This window comes from Phodopus roborovskii, unplaced genomic scaffold (genome assembly GCF_943737965.1).
Source record: "Phodopus roborovskii unplaced genomic scaffold, PHOROB, whole genome shotgun sequence".
In the NCBI taxonomy this organism is placed as follows: Eukaryota; Metazoa; Chordata; class Mammalia; order Rodentia; family Cricetidae; genus Phodopus; species Phodopus roborovskii.
Genome location: NW_026125941.1, coordinates 147,074 through 167,935, shown reverse-complemented (window position 1 = coordinate 167,935; position 20,862 = coordinate 147,074).

Sequence of the window (20,862 nt, the reverse complement as noted above, 5' to 3'; positions counted from 1 at the left end):
ATTTTTAGACAGCTTCAATGTCATTGTCATCATGCAGTAATGAATTGGTTAGATTTTCAAAAGAAATTTTTTTGATTCAGTTTCATAAGTTATATGCATTCAAGAGTTTATTCATTTCTTCCATATTTTACAGTTTAGACTTTATAATTTACTACTTTTTATGATCCTTTACATTTTTGTGGCATCAGTTATTTCCTTTTTTAATCTCTAATGCTTTTTTTCTGAACTTAACTGTTTCTCAATTGTCTTTATTTTTAAAAACCGAACTTCATATTTTGTATCATTTTAATTTTTTGCTCTCTATTTTTCTTTGTTTAGTCTTGCCTTTTCTAAGTCATGGTGGTACATTGTTAGCCTCTTATGTATGTATTTATTGGTATAAATTTTCTCTTGCTACTGTTTGCTGTCCCACAGTTATATTTTTATAAAGTGTTGTCATTTTTGTTCATCTCCATAAATGTTTTACTTTATTTTTTGATTTTCCTTATTGGTCATGTAGAAGTATGCTGTTTAATTTGTATGTGCTAGTGTAATTCATAGTGTTTGTTAACTTATAGTTTTAATTCATTATTGAGTGACATAATATAATTTTTTTTAATTTATTGGGAGATAATTTGAGGTTCACCTATGAACTACATTGAAGAATGTTCCATTTGCTGTCGATAGAATGAGTATTTGTCTGTATTGGATGAAATATTCTCCATCTTTGTATTTGATCCATTTTCTCCACAGGGAGGTTCAATTATATGTTCATTGATTTTCTGCTTGTATGATCTGTCTTTTGTGGAAAATGCATATTTTACATCCAAACCATAATAGTTTCTTTCTGTTACAAGTATCGCTAATCCTTCACATTTTTGATTTCCAGTTACATGATATATCTTTTTTCAGACACACACACACACACACACACACAATGAAGTAAGCTTCTCATGGAGCATACTGTCTAGGAATTATTTTTTAATATATTCAGCAAAATCTGTGTTTGGACTTGTGAGTCTGATTTTTGAGTCATTTTTTATTATTAAAATATATGAATTTCTTGTTTCCATTACTTTAGGTTTTTTTTTCACCTTTCTTTGGTATTCTCTCTCTCTCTCTCTCTCTCTCTGTGTGTGTGTGGGGGGGGGTGTGATTAGGAGGTTCTTTGTCATGCTTTTCTTCCATGTATCTCTTTGCTCAGTCAGTTTTGTGTATTCACATGAGTTAAAGATGGTACTAACCCTTTCATTCATAGCATAGAAATCCCTAGGTGTTTGTTGTAGGACTGATCTAAGAATGGAGTTTCTTATTTTAAGTGTATGTATAAAAGAAGTTATTTTGAAAAAAATCTTAGTTTGTTTACTATTGCTGTGATAAATTCTAGCCAAAGTCATTTAGTGAGGAAGAACCTTATTTCATCTAACTACTCTCAGGTTGCATGCTATCACCAAGGGAAGTCAGGACAGGAACTCAAACATGGAAGAATCAGGAGGCAGAAGCTAATGCAGAGACCATGGAAGGGTGCTTATTGCTTTGCTTCCCATGGCTTGCTCAGACTGCTTTCATGTAGAACCCAGGACCACCAGCCCAGGGGTGGTAACACACACCTTGGGTTGAGCCTTCCTATAATCAATCATTAATCAAGAACATGTCCACCAGCCAGGCAGTGGTGGCACACACCTTTAATCCCAGCACTTGGGTGGCAAAGGCAGGCAGATATCTGTGACCAGCCTGGTCTACAGAGCGAGTTCCAAGATAGGCTCCAAAGCTATACAGAGAAACCCTTTCTCACAAAAATCAACAACAACAATAAAAAAACAACACACCCCACAGATGTATATACATACCAATTTGATGAAGACATTTTCTCAATTGTGGCTCCCTCCTCCCAGGTGACCCTAGCTTTGTGTCAATTTAACAAACAAACAAACAAACAATAGCAATAACCAAAAACCCCAACCAAGACAGAAAGATAATTTTTGTTGGATACTTTTTCTTTTAGTAGTTTAAATATATCCTCTCATTTTCTTCTGTCTTATGAGGTTTGTGCTAAAACCAACATGTTATGATGGATGAGCCTTCTATTACATCTGACCTAATGTTTTTCTTTTGCTCTTTTTTTGATTATCTCTTTTCTTGCTTGTTTTTGATATCTGGACTACAATACATCAGGATGATATGACAGGGCAGGACAGTGCAGAGGACCCTCCATTTTGTATTCTTACTGAGGCCATTCCAGGTTTAACTACAATCTGATCTTGATGGAGAATCCAATGGACAATGGTTGAACTCTGTTCTAAGTACCAAAGGTCAGGGCTGTCCTAGCTACCTTATCTCAGCCTTTGTTAAAACTGCCTGTTTCTGCAGAACTTCCTCCAGCTAACCGGTCATTTGAACTGTCTGTTTGTATGGAAGCCTCCTCCAGCTGGCTAACAGCTTGTGTTAGCTTCTGTTGAAACTGCTCACTCCAAACTGCTTACTCTGCAAAGCCCAGATACTTAGTCAGTGCCAAGCGAGACACTAGGACGAGGCCTCTGCCTTTAAAAGACTTGTGTTCTGGACACTCAGCACTACACCTAGATCCTGGAACACTTAGGCATGACCCCAGCTGGCTGGAATAGAGACTTTCCATTGCTATCCACTGTAGATACAGTGGCCATCCCAGGTTGGATCCCAATAAAAATGAAGGTCTGCTTCTATTTACTATGTTATTTCTTTCAGCCTTATTCATCAGGACATAAGTATCCCTAAATATTTAGGTTAAGCCATTATTTCATAAACTAGATTTTCATTGCCTTTCTCATGTTTTTTTTTTTTTTCCTTCTGGAATGACCCGTTTGTGTAATTTCTTCCCTTTCTGTCATGCAAGCCTAAAACATCATTTTTTTTTTTTACTGTTGCTGAGACAGTCTCACTATGTATTCTTGACTGTCCTGTAGTTATCCCTGTTAACCTGACTAGCCTCAAATTTACAGTGATCCTCTTTCCTCTGCCTTATGTGAATTGAAATTTCAAGCATGTACCTTCACTCCTGGTTGAGAATGCAATGATCTCTAATCCTGAGTGCAGAAACTTCAGGCAACAGGACCCTATTTAAGATGGTTACTCGAAATGCATTGGGAACTGTGCAAATCTCTCACCAGCTCATTCTGCAAAACACAGATTGATTGTTGTGAAACTCTCTCTTCAGATCTGACACGGCCACTGCTGTCTTGAAATCAGAACAACTGTATAACCCACAGGAGACCCTTATAAGGCAAGAAAGCACTAATATTCTTTTATAGAAATGAGAGAGGGCTCACAATGTAATGCAGCACCCAGCTGCATGAGACCCCAGTCAACCATCATAGGGGGTTTTCTCTGGCTGTTGACCATAAGTTCTCCATGCTCCTATAACCAACCACATCACTCATTGTAGGAAACCAGTTGAACTTATTGATGAGCTAAAGTTAGTCTTTGGAAGAATTATTTCTTTGTTCCATGACTGGTGTTCTTTGTGTGGTGAGCAGACATTTTATCACATCCCCTGAGGAAAAAGTTACACAATATTTGATGCCTTAACATAGACCTTACCAAAACAAAGATGGATTTCGGTGTAGCTATGTTGTCCCTGCTGTGTGTGATATGACATGTAACTGAAGCTAGGCTGTATAGGGGCAATGAAGCACCACAAGTTTGTTCTCACCATGGCCACTCTGCGTGTGGTATGGAATAGTGTGATATGTGGCTATAGAGCAGTTATAATGCCATTGCTAGGAATGATAACACATGTGATTTTGATTAAGCTATCTATTCAGAGGGGAAAATCAAGGTGGAAATCTCACAGGGAATATGGGATGGTACACCTCCTTGATAAATGTAGTATACAAAAGAATATTAAGATATTTCAAAAATGACTGAAAGACAGAAACGATATGGCAACCCGGGAAAGAAGCACATAATAGAACAAGATTATAAGCAAACTGCAGCAGAAGTTGGATGAGGGGGAGGAAAGGAAAACCTATGCAACCAGGAAGATTGAGCCTGGTTAGGAATAGAAGATAGGAAAGAGAGAGAGAGAGACAGAGACAGAGAGAGAACATAAAAGAGGGAGCCAATATTGGTTTGAAGATAAAATTAAACACAAAGAAAGGTCGAGAGAACTACAAGACTGCTCCCAACTAACAATCTCAGCTTCCGTGGAAAGGCTATCATAAATGCCCTTCCCGGAGAGTGAGATCAACAACTAACTTATCCATGGAGCCCTCAACTAATGCCTGTTGAAAATAGGAGCAAACACCCATACATAAACACTGAGTCGAAGTAGAACCCAGAAGCAGATGGAGAGGACAAAACCACGCGGCAGAAGCACATAGAGACAGCTTACCTGAACAAGGATGAGCTAACGGCCACTAGACTGATAGCTTGGAAGCCAGCATGGGACTGACTCAGGACCCCCTGAATATGGGTCTCAGCCAGAAGGACTGAGCAGTCTAAGAGACCTCAGACAGTGGAGCCAGGATGTATCCCTGGTGCACAAAAGGACCTTGCGAACACATCCCCCATGGAGGGATAACTGCCTTAACCTAGAGACAGGAGAGAAGCCCTAGTCCCTACTTCACATGACCTGTCAGATCTACGTGACCCCAATTGGATGGCATTCCCCTACATATGGAATTGGGGTGGGGGGATGGGAGGGGAGGGTGTTTAGAGTGCATGTGAGAGGGCAGAGAGGGTAAAAGGGAGGGAAGGAGGGAGGGAGGGCTGGGGGAGAGGCAGGGAGGGAGGGAGGGAGAGGGAACTGGGGTCGACATGTAAAATAATAAATTAAATTAAAAAAAATGCTTTGACTCCAAAATTTAAGTTCAATGACAAGTTACTGGGGAAAAGGATTTCTATTTTTGTTTCCACAGAAAATGAAAAGCTGTGGATTCCTTCCAGACTAATGTGGTTTGATCACGCCAGACCACCTGAAACAGAGTACAAGCTAATCCTACATTCAAAACAGCTGGACAAAACAGCCCTACAGACTACAGCCAGGATATCTGAATCTTCTTCGAATCCCTCCAAGACAACGCCCCTTACCAGCAGGAAGTTGTTTGGAAAGAACGACGCCCAAATTCCCAAATATTGTGTATAAATGTTTGTTTTCATTTAATTGGACTTTGTTATATAAAATTAAATAAAAAAAAAGAAGTTGGATTTCTTCTTCTATGGGTGATAAGACATACAACTGAAGTTCAGATGTCTGGCCAGAAAGTACTTGCCTACATAATGGTGAAATTATGGGATGAAAACATACGGATGTAATTTCCAAGTTAGTTTCTGATTCAGATGTGTAAGTGCAGTATAAGAGATGATGAGACAGAGGTCCTGGCTTGCCATTCCTTGTATGTATGAAAAAGAGAAATAACAAATTAGATCTCATCTAAATAGTCCCTCCCAGGATCCAAAATCTTAAAACTCATGGGAAAAACAAACAGTGCAGATGGGGGGGAAATGAAATAGGAGCAATAATGAGAGAAGTGGACATAGAGGTGTTTTGTGATCCTGACCTCTCCAGTTCAGAGAGGTCTGTATTTGCTGGAGAGATAAGGAGGACACTCCATCAGAGACTGCTGTGCTGGTGTGGAAGTTCCATAGCTTTGCTGAGAACCACAGTAGGACATGATCTTTACAAGGTATTAAAGGCACTGGTGGATTAGAGTGACTTGGATTGGAATGCAAATAGCACTCATAAAGTGTTTAAGAAGTAAGAGGGGATGAGGAAATAGGTCAGAAAAAGAAGCCCGCCCCATTACAATCAAAAGCAAATGTGGCACAATTTGTGTCCTGCTGGAGTTCCTTGTGGGAGTTGGGGTCAGAAAGCCATATGTGCTTGTGAGCATTTCTGTTTCTAAGGCCTGATCACTTTTCACCAAAGTGGAGAGAGGAGGTTCAGGTGACAGCCATTTTGCTGGTTGTTTTACAGGAAATAGATCTCAGGTTAAGGGACCTGCCTCAGCTGTTTCCCTTACAGGCTGGCCAAAGTTGCTTGCAGGTAAGAAAGAGTCTTGCAGGGCAATAAGAAAGTCCATGTTGAATTAGAGATTTATTGCCTAATGTGCAGAATATTTGGGATTGGTTACATGTTTGAGACATGTGCATCTTGGTTGCATATTGGCTTTGGAATTACTAGGGGCAATGGCCATCAGCAGATAGACATGGAGATAGAGTAGAGTGGGTCAAAGGTTTTATCTTCTCCTCCTGATTCTGGCCAGGTTTCCCTCAATGCTATGCTATGTACATTTGTCTCCTGAAGGAAAAAAGAATTTTTGTTCGGTTCTGGATCCTTTAGGTGGCCAGATATGTCCAATGGGAAGGCAGTGCAGGCTTAGAGCCTGCCCAACCCAGGAAGCTGGAGTATGTGCATTAGAAGAGAGCATGACCACATTCCTATAGTTCCAGGCCAGGAGAAGCAGCTTCACTGAGGCCTACAGGATTACATAAATGGGTGGTTGTGCCATGGAAGTGCCACAGAATTAGAACTCAGGATAACCAATGGGAAATGATTGTGAATTATAGAGAAGTAAATAAATAGTACCTTCCATCCACGCTGCCATACCAAGATTTGCTTTTTGAGGAAACAAACAGCACAAGTGATGGATTCTTTTCACACTTTTCTGGGCCTTGCTAATGTTTTGTTTGTTTCTAGTATACTTTTATCTACTAAATGCCAAAACAATTTGGCATCACTTGCTTGGAACAGATGGCAGTAAGTCTGCATAGTTTCAGCCCACCATTTGCAAAATGGTTTCATTATGTAATGCTAACTTCTGAGTATCTTACAGACCTAGCAAAATATCTGAAAGATATGCAAGTTGTAATAAACAGAGTGTAAGGGCCAGTTTATGTTTAGACAATGTGGTACCTAATGCTAGATATCTGTGGGACTGTGAGTCAGCACAAAAGAACCAGCATGTGGTGTCCAGGGAATGCAAAAGTAAGCAGTGATATAGTCTCTTATATAACTATTCCTGGCACAGTGGCACTTTTGTGTAATGTTTGTCTAAAGATGGCTTTGACATCAGAAGCCTGAGTCTTGGCCATCATATGTATGTCTTGGCCTATGTCTGTCTACCTGTAGGCCTGTGTGTTTAACTCTGTGTAGCCTGTGTGGTGGTCTGTATGCATGCCTAGGCCTGCAGGTGTGCTGCCCATGTGTGCTAGTGTGTGACTGGGTGACTGGCAGTGTCTATCTGCCTTGGAGCCTGACTGTTAGGGAATAAAGTATGTCTTATCATCCTGTGACTCCTTGAATTTTCTTTAGTATCCTGGCCTCTTGTGACCCTCTTCAGTTCCTGGAACTGGAGCTCAGAGTTTGCACAAATGCATCTAAAGGAGTAGGAATGAGAAATAAGTCTTCACAGTGTGCAAGAGTCAGATACAACTATAGAAATCTTAGAAGTTTTGTAGTTGGGTAAAGCATAGATGATACCCAAAAAGATAATTGAACTATCTCACAACTACCTGTGGCTGTACACATAAAGACATCAATTGGAATTTAGATGTGGAAATCACCCTGTGTGAATGGGTAAAGACACTTCCAGAAGCCATATAGTTACTAAATAAAATCTGAGTCATGGGTGACCCACATCCTTATGAATGGTTGGCTAGGGAAGGCCCTGTGATATGCCATACCATATAGGCATCATCAATAGTGTTGGTTACATGTTGGAACTAGAGGCAAGCCACTATTACTGAATTATATTCTTTGCTTACAAGTCATGAAGAAATCAAGCCTGAACTTAGTTGGAAGCTTCCTCTCTACTGGGTAGCTTTTGCTGTGACATGTATCAGTTTATTTTGTTATGATGATAAAATACCCTGCCAAAAACAATAAGAGAGAAAGGGTTTAGTTTTTCTTAGGGTTCCAGAAGGATACAGTCCATTGTGGTGGAGAATACATGATTGTATTTGCGTATTCATGATCTTATATCTTTGCATTGTAGGAAGGAGAGAGAGAGAGGCAGGTTTTCCACCTCTTCCTATAAAGAGATTAAATTTATGAGCACTAACTTCTATAACCTAATTAACTCACAAAAGTCCTACTTCCAAATGCTATTACATTTGGGAGTATACATCAATATCTGTATTTGTGGAAGCATAAAAACAATCCTTACTATAGCCTGAAACTTGACCAAATCATCTAATCATTATAATAGTTTCTCACGGCTTCTTTAGGATTATCTTTCTACAATATGGAGTCATCTAATGATGGAGCTAGATTTATACTGTTGTGTTATGGATATATTTTATGTCTTGCCTAATTTTTCTTCCTAGACTGTCTCCTATAATGATAAATAGAAATTATAACCACTATAATATCCTTTTTCTTTTTCTTCTTTTTTATTTGGAGGCTGCTTTAAGATTTTTCTCACAAGGTATACATTTATCCTTTCAACATATTACTTTTATTTGGTTGAGAAAGTTTCTATTTATTCCTGGTTTGTTGATGTATTCTTTTCCTTATCATGAAATTAAATTTTGTTGAATTCCTTTTCAGTGAAAACTAAGATAATAATGTGAATTTTCCCATTAATATTCCTGAAGTGTCTAACATTCATAGAGGTCTCTTTCTTGGCTTTTAAAATTGGATACAATATACAATGACATTAAATCCACTATTCTAACCATTTTAAGTGACATCAAGTACATTTACATTGCTGCAAAATTATTACCATGATATCTCCTTTCTAACTTTTCTATTATCACAAACAGAAAATACCTGTTAGTGAATGAGTCTTCATTCATCCTTTGTGCTTTCAGCCCCTAGCCATCTCCATGTGTTTGTTTATTCTGCTATTTCATCTGAACAGAGTAATATAATTTTGTCATTTTGTGTTTAGCTGTAATTAACATAGCATTTTAATGTCCATCCTGGTTATAGTATGTATTAGAATTTTATCACTTTGGTGATGAAGGTTTATCTCAGTTGAGTGCTTTCTAGTTTGTACATATCCTGGATTAGATCACAAGCACTACAAATAAAACAATTTTATTACATTTTAAAGATGAATAATATTACACTTCATACATGTAATATGTGTTTATCCACTCATATAACAAAACAATTAGAGCTATTTCTGCCTTTTGTTTATTGTGGAGAATGTTGCTCTGAACATTAAAATACAAATATTTGTTTGAATCCCTGATTTCTGCTCATTTGGGTATATACTGAAGAGTAGAATTATTGAATCACAAGCCTGACATTTTAATAATCAACACCGTTTTATATCCACATCAGCAATATCCAAGTCTATTCCTTTGCAGGTGGCAATCCTGTTTTCCCAGCACCATTTGTTGAAGGCACTACTGTAATTGGTGCTCTTCTCAAAAAGTAATTGATCACAAGGCTCAGTGGTTAACAACATGTTGCTCTTCTAGAGTACCTGGGAGTCGATTCTCAGAACCCACATGGTGGCTCATAACATCTGTAATTCCAGTTTCAAGGGCTCTGATGGTCTCCTCTGACCCCTGACGGCACTAAGCTTGCACATGGTAAGCTTGCACATGGTATATATACTTACATGAAGGCAAAACACAAAGTAAACAAATGTAACATTTCACATTTAATTGGCTATGTGTGTTTGTTTGATTTATTTATGAAATCAGTGTGTCTATATTTATACCACTATTATACTGTTTTGATTACTATTTCTTTATAATATAAATAAAATCAGAAGTGTGATGCTTCTGACATTTAAAATTATGTAAGTCAGTATATCATTAGTTTTCTCAGAATGATTTTGGCTATTTGGGATCTTTTGCAGCTCCATAAGTATTTTAGATTATTTTTCTTTCTGTCTCTTCAAATAATGCCTTTGAGATCTTTACATTTCTGCACTACTTTGGGGATTAGAGGTACCTTAAAAACTCTTCTGATCTTGGTGCAAAAAAAAAAAATTCCATTTGTTTATGTTTACTCTCCCCATCACTTTTCTTTTTAAATGTATAGGTTTTTCAAACTCCATGGTTTAGTTTCTTCTTAAATATTACTGATTTTAAATTATTTTATTCAACTTATTTTTATGTGTTTGTGTGTACATATACACATATATGTATGTGTTTGTATGAATATGTGCATGCCACTGTGAATAAGTGTTTGGAGGGCAAAGAATAATTTGCTATAATTGGACATGCTTGTCTGCCACAAGAGTCCTGGAGATCAAATGCAAGTCCTCAGACATCTTACTTTCTGAGTCATCTTGCCACACCCACTACGGTCTTTTGATGTTATCATAAATAACACTGATTTATTTTTCAGGTAAATCGTTATTTATGTGTAGAGATATCACATATTTTTGTGCGTTGGCTTTGTGTCCAGAAGTTTTACTGTTTACTTTTTTTTCTCTGAAAATGGCCAATTTGTTGTAACTTTGCCATGTTTTTCTTTTTCCTTTTTCAATTTAAATTTGAAACAAGGTTGTTTTACATGTCAATCCCAGTTCCCTCACCCTCCTATCCTCCCCTGTCACCCCCACCAAATCCCATCCCATCTGCTTTCTGCTCCCAAGGGAGGGTGAGGCCTTCCATGGGGGAATCTTCAAAGTCTGTCATATCATTTGGGGCAGAGCCTAGGCCCTCCCCCATGTGTCTAGGCTGAGGGAGTATCCCTCTATGTGGAATGGGCTCCCAAAGTTCATTTGTATACTAGGGATAAATGCTGATCCACTACCAGAGGCCCCATAGACTGCCCAGTCCTCCTAACTAACACCCACACTCAGGGGGCCTGGGTTATTCCTATGCTAGTTTCCCAGCTGTCAGACTGGGGTGCATGAGCTCCCCCTTGTTCAGGTCAGCAGTTTCTGTGGGTTTCTCCAACTTGAATTTGACCCCTTTGCTCATCACTCCTTCCTCTTTGTAACTAGACTCCAGGAGTTCTGCTAGTGTTTAGCTTTGGGTGTATGCTTCTGCTTCTATCAGCTACTAGATGAAGGCTCTAGGATGGTATATAAGGTAGTTGTCAATCTCATTATAGCAGAAGGACATTTAAGGTAGCCTCTTCACTATTGCTTAGATTGTTGGTTGGGTTCATCCTTGTAAACCTCTTGGCATTTCCCAAGCGCCAGGTTTCTCCTTAAATCCATAATGGCTCCTTCTATTATGGTATCTCTTTTCTTGTTCTCCTGTATTCTTTCCCTGTCACAATCTTCCTGTTCCCTTATACCCACCTCTCACCTCCTCTTCTCTCCTTCTCTTTCTCCTAACTCCTTCTCCCCTCCCTCCATGCTCCCAATTTGCTCAGGAGATCTTGTCCCATTCCCCTTCTCCAGGGGACCCTTATGGTCCTCCTTGTTTCCTAGCTTTTCTGGTGGTGTGAATTGTAGGCTGGTAATCCTTGCTCTATGTCTAAAATCTATATATGAGTGAGTACATACCATATTCCTCTTTTTGTGACTGGGTTACCTCATTCAGGATGGTTTCTTCTAGTTCCATCCATTTCCCTGTGAATTTCAGGATTCCATTGGTTATTTTTCCCCCTGCTGAGTAGTACTCCATTGTGTAAATGTACCATATTTTCTCCATCAATTCTTCAGTTGAGGGGCATTTAGGTTTCTTCCAGTTTCTGGCTATTACAAATAATGCTGCTAAGAACATAGTTGAACAGAACCCTCCCTCTCAGACCAGCTCATCTGGAGTCTGCCAGAGTCGTGGTCCAGCCTCCAAACATGGAAGGGGTCCCAGTACCACCCACTGAACTATTGTTTACTATTGAGCTCTAATCATGTGGGGGTAGATTAATTGGAAAGTTGTAACGCAAACTATGTTCAATCTGAAAATAAGCAAATTGACTTTTCCTTGCCTATTTGGATAGTATTTATTTCTTTTCACTGTCTGATTGCTTGTGATAATGCTTTCTGTATTATGTGACAGTGTTTATCTTTGTCTCGTATAGAATCTCAAAATAGAAAAGAAACTTTGTTTTATACCACTGATAATCACGTTACCTGTGTATATTTCACAAACAGCTTTTTATCTGGAGAAAATTTCAACTCTTGGCAGTTTTTACCAGGAAAGGATGTTGAATTTTGCTGGATGTTGTTGTTTGGTCTCAAGTTTGCTACATAGCCAGGGTTTACCTTGAACTTCTGCCCCCCCTGCCTCCACTTCCCAATGCAGAATAATTTTTCATCATCATCAATTGACATGACCATGTTGTCTGTAATCTTATGTGTGGTTCACATTGATTGATCTGTGTATGCTAAGATAACCTGAAATCCACATCAGGGATAAATCTCACTTGGTAATGACAGATAATTTGGAGTGCTACTGAATTTGATTTCCTGATATTTTCTTGAGGCCCTCTCGACATTCATATTTATCAGATCTATTGCCCTATAGTTTTCTTTAATTATACATTTTCATCTGGTTTAGATATTAAGATTATATTGGCTTCATAAAATGCATTATTAATTTCAGTCATACTTCATTTCGAAGGATAATTCTACCATTTGTTTAAAATTACCTCCTATTTATGTTTCTCACTTGCAAAAGTCCAACGACTCCCAATACTACCAGTGTGACAAACAACCCTTCAGCATACAAATTTTTGAGGGACACATTTAAGCCACAGTATGATACGCCTTGATTTCAAGGTTTGTTTTATAAAACAAAATGCATTCGTTCCCTTCCCAAATCCCAAAATCTTAAATCATCCAACATCAATAAACACTCCAAGTCCAAAAATCACATTCAAGGCTCCAGTGTGAGCCACTTGTCAAATAATAATTTTAAAAGCAATTTAATAAGTCTAAGTTTTGTTGTGCATGCCTATAATCCCAGAACCTGGGAGGATGAAGTAGCAGAATCGCAAATTTCAGGCCAGCTGGGCTGTATATTGAGAGTCAGTCTTGAAATAAAAAATAAAATAGAACCATAAAATCAGTTTATACACTTCCATGATATGTTAGTGAAACAGAGACAGGATCATTTTCTTACCCCCAAAATGACAAATGTGCAAGAAGGAGGAAATAATTTGCAAAAAAAAAAAAAAATAAAATAAATAAAAAATAAAGAGGAAAGATCAAAACACAGCAAGTCATTAAATCTTTGAGCCTCAAATCTGAAATCAGTTGCAATGCTTCATTGAGAGCCAGGTCCCTAAGTTTTGGGTTAGCCTCATGTATTTGATTTTCCTGGTCAAAAGCTACATAGTCACTCTCCAAAGCTGCTGGATAATAACAGTTTTCCCCAGTGGGTGGTTGATGCTGCTGACTCTGCCCTTCTCCAATTCTCCATATGACTGTCCCAACTCTATGAGACATTGTCTCACAGCAAGCTCTCAGTGGGTCTCTGATTCTTTGACGGACTTTTCACCTTCAAGCCTTGCAGCAAGTAACTGTATCTCCATAACTTTTACTTTCTCCACACTAGCATCTGTGGATGCCAATGTCTGCTGCTAGCACCAACAGCTGTTGGTTCTGCTTCTGTAACAGCTGTAACAGCTGCCTTGCTAGCTGAACACAGAGAAGCAAGTTCCAAGACAGTTATACTTAACAGACTGATGGTTATGGCTACAGGATTCTAAGAAGCTATATAGCACTTCCAAGCCTCTGGGCCTGTGATGGGTAAGCTACTTCAAAGATTTTTAATGTTCCCTTGAGGTTTTTTTTTTTTTTCTGTTTATTTCTAATTATAGTTCAAAGCAAAGCAATCTTATCAGCAAGCAGTTAGCCACACCCTTATCTCTTATGTATGATTATATTTCTCCTTCCATTGCCAGGTTGTTGTACATTTTCCAATATTTCCTTTCTGAATTTCCAATAGAATTCTCCTCATTTCCAACTTAGACTAGTACCCCTGTCTCCTCAGTTTCTGAGCCATTGTCAGAATTCCCAGTAACTATTATGGCACACCAGACCTTTCAAGGCTATGTCTTCAAGCAATCCTAATCAAAATCAAAAGGTAACCCACATTCAATGTCACTTTTACATAAATAAGTTCAAATTTCTCATGATACACTCATCAAATTGTCTTCTAAATAACTTTGTTAATGTTAGCTTAATACTTTTTTCACCCTTTTTTAGACACACTTGTTTTTGCAGTTCTCAGTGTCAATGGCAGAGACACACAACTGGTCAAAGCACTAAGAATAAAGGGATTGTTGAATGCTCAAATATAAATGAGGCAAGATGGAAGCAATAGCTTAGCAATTAAGAACATCACTGCTCTTCCAGAGAACCTTTGTTCAGTCCCCAGGATCTACATTAGGCTGACAACAATCATTTGCAGCTCTAGTTCTGTGTGCAGCTCTAGTCCCTCCCTAGGACTTCACAGAGAGAGAGAGAGAGAGAGAGAGAGACAGAGAGAGACAGAGAGAGACAGAGAGAGACAGAGAGAGACAGAGGGAGACAGAGAGAGACAGAGAGAGACAGAGAGAGAGAAACAGAGACACAGAGACAAATAAAAAAGAACACACACACACACACACACACACACACACGAAATGTCTATATCACCCCCTCAAACACTCTGGGAATGTTGTCAAAGAGGAGACAGAAAGAAGGTTAAGAGCTACAAGGAGAGGTATGAAATGCTGACTTTCAGGAATGACATGGCTGTTAAACTCACAGCAGCTGTGATCATCTGCACAAGATTGGGCCTGGCAACAATTTGTCATGGAGTAAACTCTTGGTGGCCCACTCCTTCTTTAAGGGTTTCTACTCAGTTAATGATTGATGAAAGTCTTTTCCTGGGGAGATACAACACACATGGTTACTCCCCAAAGAAAGGGAGAGCCTGTGACAGACCAAAGTAATGATTGCATCCAAGTCCAACTTGGTGAACCAGCGAGTTTTGATTGGGATTACTAACAGGATTGTGGGGGAGGGGTTGCTAACAGGAGTAGGGATGACTCAAAAACAGATGCATCTCCAAAAAGCCCACTCCCCAAACAGGCGATGACTCCCCAGTGTGCTCCATAGAGCTCCTCTGAATCACTTTCATGCAGCTGGGCACATCTGGAGGGACTCCTCTCCTGGGCAGTCTCTTCTCTTAGCTGTTGTGTACTCTTTCTATAAAGCTAAGGCTTTATAGTCCAAAGACTTGACTCTACCAGACTCATAATAGTTTACCTCCTGAGTTCCCTGAGCCTCCCCTCTCTCCTGAAGGGAATGTTTCAATTTAGAGGCAACATCCCAGGACAAGGAAAGAAAGAGACATTTTCTCCAACAGTGTAGCCACAGGTTCACTCATGAACCTGTGAGGAAACGTTCACCCATGCTTCTATTCACAATGAAAGTAAGAGCATCACACACATGAAGTCATGAAAGAGGAGCTAGTTGGGGAAAGGAAGAGGATTGGTGGAAGTGAGATGGGGATAAGATGGGATCATGGTGGTGTACAGACTGAAATACATTGGATATCTGTATAAAATGGTCATGATGAAACCCATCATTATGTTTAATATATTTTAATACAAGTATTGAGAAATTGAGAAATTTTTCTTTTTTCTTTTTGTTTTTTTTTTTGTTGTTGTTGTTTTGTTTTGTTTTGTTTTGTTTTTGTTTTTTGAGACAGGGTTTCTCTGTGGCTTTGCTGACCTCAAACTCACAGAGATCCACCTGCTTCTGCCTCCCAAGTGCTGAGATTAAAGGTCTGCACCACAAATTCACATAGAGAAAAAATTCAAGTCAATTGAAACTGGAGTAATGACCTTGCTCCTTGATACTAATTTTTCTGTATAATTTTGTTTTGCAATTAGTATGTAATGCCTGAGGTATGCTGATATTGTAGAACAGAATTTCAGTTACTGGAAAGTCAAGGGAATGGTGCTGGCATCAAGTTGCCTTGTGGGGACATATAAAAGAAACATGTGAGAGATGGAGATCATATTACCAAAAAATGCAGAATGAAAGTGGCCAGAAATAAGTTTTTAATAAGCCCCAACTCTTTAAAGGTCCACAACACTGCCACACGAGGACCAAGTTTCTAATGCCTGAGCAAACTACATAAAATCCTATCTCCATTTCCTTTCAGAGTCTCATGTTTGAGTTTTCTTTTTGTACTTAGTCTAGTTGTATCTTTTTTTTTTTTTTTTTTTGGTTTGTCTATTTTTTTTTTCCTTTTTAGTCCCTTCAATTTATTGTTTATACCATCTGGCTTTTACATTTGATTTCTATCTGTTTTAATCTTTATTTTCTTTCCTCTTTGAATATTGGACTTAGCTTGTTCTTCCAGTTTGAGTATCAGAGAGGAATAATTTTATTCTCTGACAATGTTATTCATGTCTGCTGTGATTTCTCAGTCATTTTCACTCTCCATTACCTCCTCTCGTCTGCCTTTCTCTCTCCTGCTATAATCTATCTTCTTCCCAGCCTTATTTGTTCAGGGCTTTCATTATGAAGGCATAATGAGTTCCAGAAAGTGCATTTTATGAATCTATTCAGAATATCACATGTTAGTCATTCTTCATTCTATTTATGTGGCATATTTTATCTCATAAGATAAAATGTTTTTACATCCCTGGGATGAAACCAACTTAGTCATGGTATAGGATCTTTTTTTTCCTGTGATGTTAAATTGGATTTGTAAATGTTTTCTTAAGGATTTTTATACACATGTTCATCAACAATATTGGTTTTTTTTTCTACATCATATCCTTGTCAGGCTTTGGTAGTAGGGTAATGAAACCTTGTAAAACGAGTTTGGAAGGTTCCTGTCCTCAGAGAGAAACATCTTTTAAAGTTCATAACTTCTTGGCTTAATTTTGTCTTGCCATACATGTTCAGAAATTTAATTGTATTGTTTAGACTTTTTGATTTGTAGACATACCAGTTTTCAGAAAAATCCCTAACAATGCTTTGAGACCTTGTTGTATCTGTGGTGACTTGTATACTGTTATCTCCAATTTTATTTGTGATTCTTGATTTCTTTCTGTTAGTATGATGAAATGATGTGTTGCTGGATTTTCTTGTCCTCTGAGGTCCTGCTGCTTCAGCCCTAAATCAGAACACAGATGGTATATTAGTTATAAAACTGTAATTTCCCAAGTTTTTCTTGTGGTTTCAGTGTAATGTATTTAGGAACACAGAGCATAGAACCACATGTTTTTAAAAAGTGTTGACCTGTTTCTTCACCTAACAGTGCATTCTACAGAAATTTCCATGTGCTGATGAAATGAGTAAGCATTCTGCAACTGTACTTGGAATGTTCTATAATATCAAGTTCATTTAATATAAACTATAGTTTGATGCTGATATTTCTGATTAATATCATTCCTGGATGATCTGTCTGCTCTGGAAAGTAAGGTATTGAAATCTCACAATGTCATTGTCCTGAACAAATAGCCATTCCTTGAGCCCAAATATTGGTCTTTTAAGATTACATGCTATGATATTAGGCAATATGTATTTACTATCATTATATCTTCTTGATAATTGATCCCTTAACCATCATAGTGATGCTCTAGCCAGGCGATGGTGGCACTCGCCTTTAGTCCCAGGATTCAGGAGGCAGAAGACAAGTGTATCTGTGTGAGTTCAAGGCCAATCAGGTCTTCAGGGTGAGTTCCAGGACAGCCAGGGCTACCTACACAGAGCAACCCTTTCTTGAAAAAGCAAATAATAATAATAATAATAATAATAATAATGTTTTTTGACTCTCTTTAGAAGTTTTGCCTTGAAGACTCTTGCTCATTTTAAAATTCCATTTCCTTTGAATGCCACTTTCTAGCCTTTCCATTTAATTCTGTGTGTTTTAATGGTGTTTCCCTTCGACATTCATATCTTATATGGATGCATATACTTATTTACATTTTATCCATTTAGCCAGTCTGTATTTTCTAATTGAAATATTCAATCCATTTGTATTTAAGGTTATATTATCAAATTGTATGCAGCTGTTCTTGGCATTTGTTTAAAGCTAAAGTCTTGCCTTCTCTGTGTTTTGATAATTTGCTATGTTTTAGGGTTTTGCTTGATATATTTGACTACTTATTTATTCACTTATTGTGTTAATTTGAACCCCAAACCTCTGGCATGCAGTTTAAGCACTCTAACCCTGAATTACATCAGAAGCTCATGTGCACATGCATGCGACAGGAAACATAGAAATGGGCACTCCATGATTTGCGGGTAAGGTTTTATTGTAGGTGAGAGAGAGAATATCAGAGCTTTTTTGAAGAATACAGGACACACAGAAAGGGAAACAGACTGGAAATGACCAGGGCTATCTTCAAGAGAATTGGGTGTGGGCTCATTTGGGAGGAAGGGGACTGTGGACTATAACAGCCAGGGAGCTAGCATGGCAGAGGATGAGTGGAGAGAAGTGAGAGGGGCCAGGAGACTACCTTGGACTTTGGAATGTATAACAAGTACTTGTGAATGGGGACTGATGGAATCTGGAGTCCATCGTGGACTTTGATACACAACCACAGGTGTCTGCCAGGGGAAGTGGCACTTTCTGACAGGCAGAACCCCATTTCGCAGGTTCTTGAGAAATGCTGGCTGTAGACTCTTAGCAATCCTTGTGTAATTCAGCTTGAACTGGGTCAAGACTGTCATTTCTGGACTTATACACTGTCTTTTGGAATTTGGGAAATTGGAGTTTCCTTTGTAATTTTGACAGTGTAGGTTTTTTTTCCCACTTACTGAGTTCTTCATTCCAATATTTCTGTTGCATCTTTATTAAACTATCATTTCTTTCTTTAATTTCTCATTTCTATTCTGTATAATATTCCTAATGTTACTTAAATGTTTATATGTATTCTTTCAAACCTCATTGAGCTTTTAAAAAAAATTAATCACTCTTTTGGATTACTATGCTTTTCATCCATTTCAATTACTCTCAGAGGGAGTAAAGGATAGTTTAGTCTGGAGCGATTTTGAGAAACCATGGCCTGGGAACACCAATTGAAGTTACTCAAAATTCCATGTTTCAACATGAAAGCAGTGTCATAAAAGTTTTAGAGTTTTACAGAACAAAGAAAGTCACAAATCTAGGTAAGTTTAAAATACATTGGTGGGTACACCAGCGAGGCAGATATATCAAGATGGGGGAAGCTTTATTATAGGCCTAAAATGTTACTTGATGACATTCTTAGCTCTTGGATTGGTGGAAGCTAGCGTTCTACTACATATATAGCTTCTAATAGGTTTTTATTTATTATCACAAGATGTTAGTTCTAAGTTAATAGCTTCTAAGAGGTTTTTATTTATTATTATGAGGTATTAGTTCAGATCTAGAGTGGGACAAGGAATGGCTGTCCTAGGAGGCTAAAACCAGCTCAAGATTAACTAATTAGCCTCTGAGCCTGTAAAAACCCAATCTCTCCACAGTACTGAAATTCCAATTGGTTCACCAGTCTGCAAATATAGACTTCTGTGAAGAATTTTTTTTGTTTGTTTTGTTTAGTTTTCCACAGCCAAATGCAGTTGTTTCTTTTCAGGGATTTTCATTCACACAACTTTCAGAAACTTTTTCTATAATTATATTTTTATTCATTTGTTCTTATGTTGAGGTATACACTTCTGATATGTTCTTATGTTGATATATTCACATCTGGTATATTGGCTACTTATACCACTTTTATGGGATGTCCTACTTACTAAAAATGGTTTTATTTTCATTGGAGCACCTAGTTCCCTTTTACTTCTGTAGCTGCAATTGGTGAATTTGAACACAATATATGAGAGCCTAGGAACCACTATCTCTGCAGGTGATGTGAGTTGAGATACTTTAGCACTTGAGGTAATTGTATTATAGACAATACAGTATGTGGATGTGACTTGTTTTATTTGTGTCTCTGGCACTGGTCGTACCAATAGTGGTGAATGATCTCCTTAGTACTAGTGAGTCTCCCTAGTTTGATACAAGACAATAGTAGGGTTTATTCTCTTCTAACTGTTTCAGCCAAAGTGCCTGTAATGGCTGTAGTTAGGCAAAGTACCTGTCAGGACCACTTTTGGCTGTCCCCATTCAGGTGTGAGGCAACAGTAGGTGCTATTCTCTTTAGCTCCTTCAAGTGAGATACTCCAAAGGGTGAACAAGAGCAGAAAGCATTTTGATCCAGGTAGTTCACCTCCCCAGATCTCCCTAGGCTTATGCTACAGAGACAAGGTTACACTTGGAGGATGGCATTGCTAAAAACCACTCCAGCAAATTCCTATGGGCAGAGCAGCCACGAAAGCAGGTTTTTCCCCATACAGTCTGAACTGTACCGGGGGGAGGAATGACTAGAACTACATGCATGACTGCCTTCAGTCCCATTACCAACAGAACTCCACACAGGTAGCTAAAACACTGGTCTCAGGGGGCAAGTTCCTTCCCCATTCTCTAGTTCTTGAGGTATGCAACCTGCTTTTCCCTATGTCAATACACTTCTTCAGTGCAAGGCATTCAGCAGGTTTGAGTCAGAATCACTCTACTGAGGCAGATTTGATGTGTGAGGCAGCTACCCAGTGGGAACACAACGGATTATCTGTGGTACTTCATAAATGTGGATATGTAAGGAATTCTGACCCTTAAAGCAATTCAAATCCAGACCCAAGCTCCCTTATCCAAATGGCACCCTGCTATTGTACCCTGCAGGTGCACAAGATGAGTGGCATACTTTGTTTGCCAAAGCTTTTGTACTGATTTCAGGTTACTTATCCAAGTAGACAACAAGGCTGTATGCTTTGTGAAACTTCCCAGTGACTAGCATTGCCAGAACTCTTGCACACAATTTGTTAGACTCTTTCATCTTTGCTCCTGCAGAGGTGGGCTGTACAACCTAGGTGAAATGTGCTGTTACCTCACATTTATGAACTCAGAATGTTCCACTTTGAGCTTTCTGATTTCCAGTGTTGTCCCATGCTTACTCACTTCAAAACTCAGCTACGTGTCTGAGGCTTTGTCAGAGAGCACACATTGTGCTGG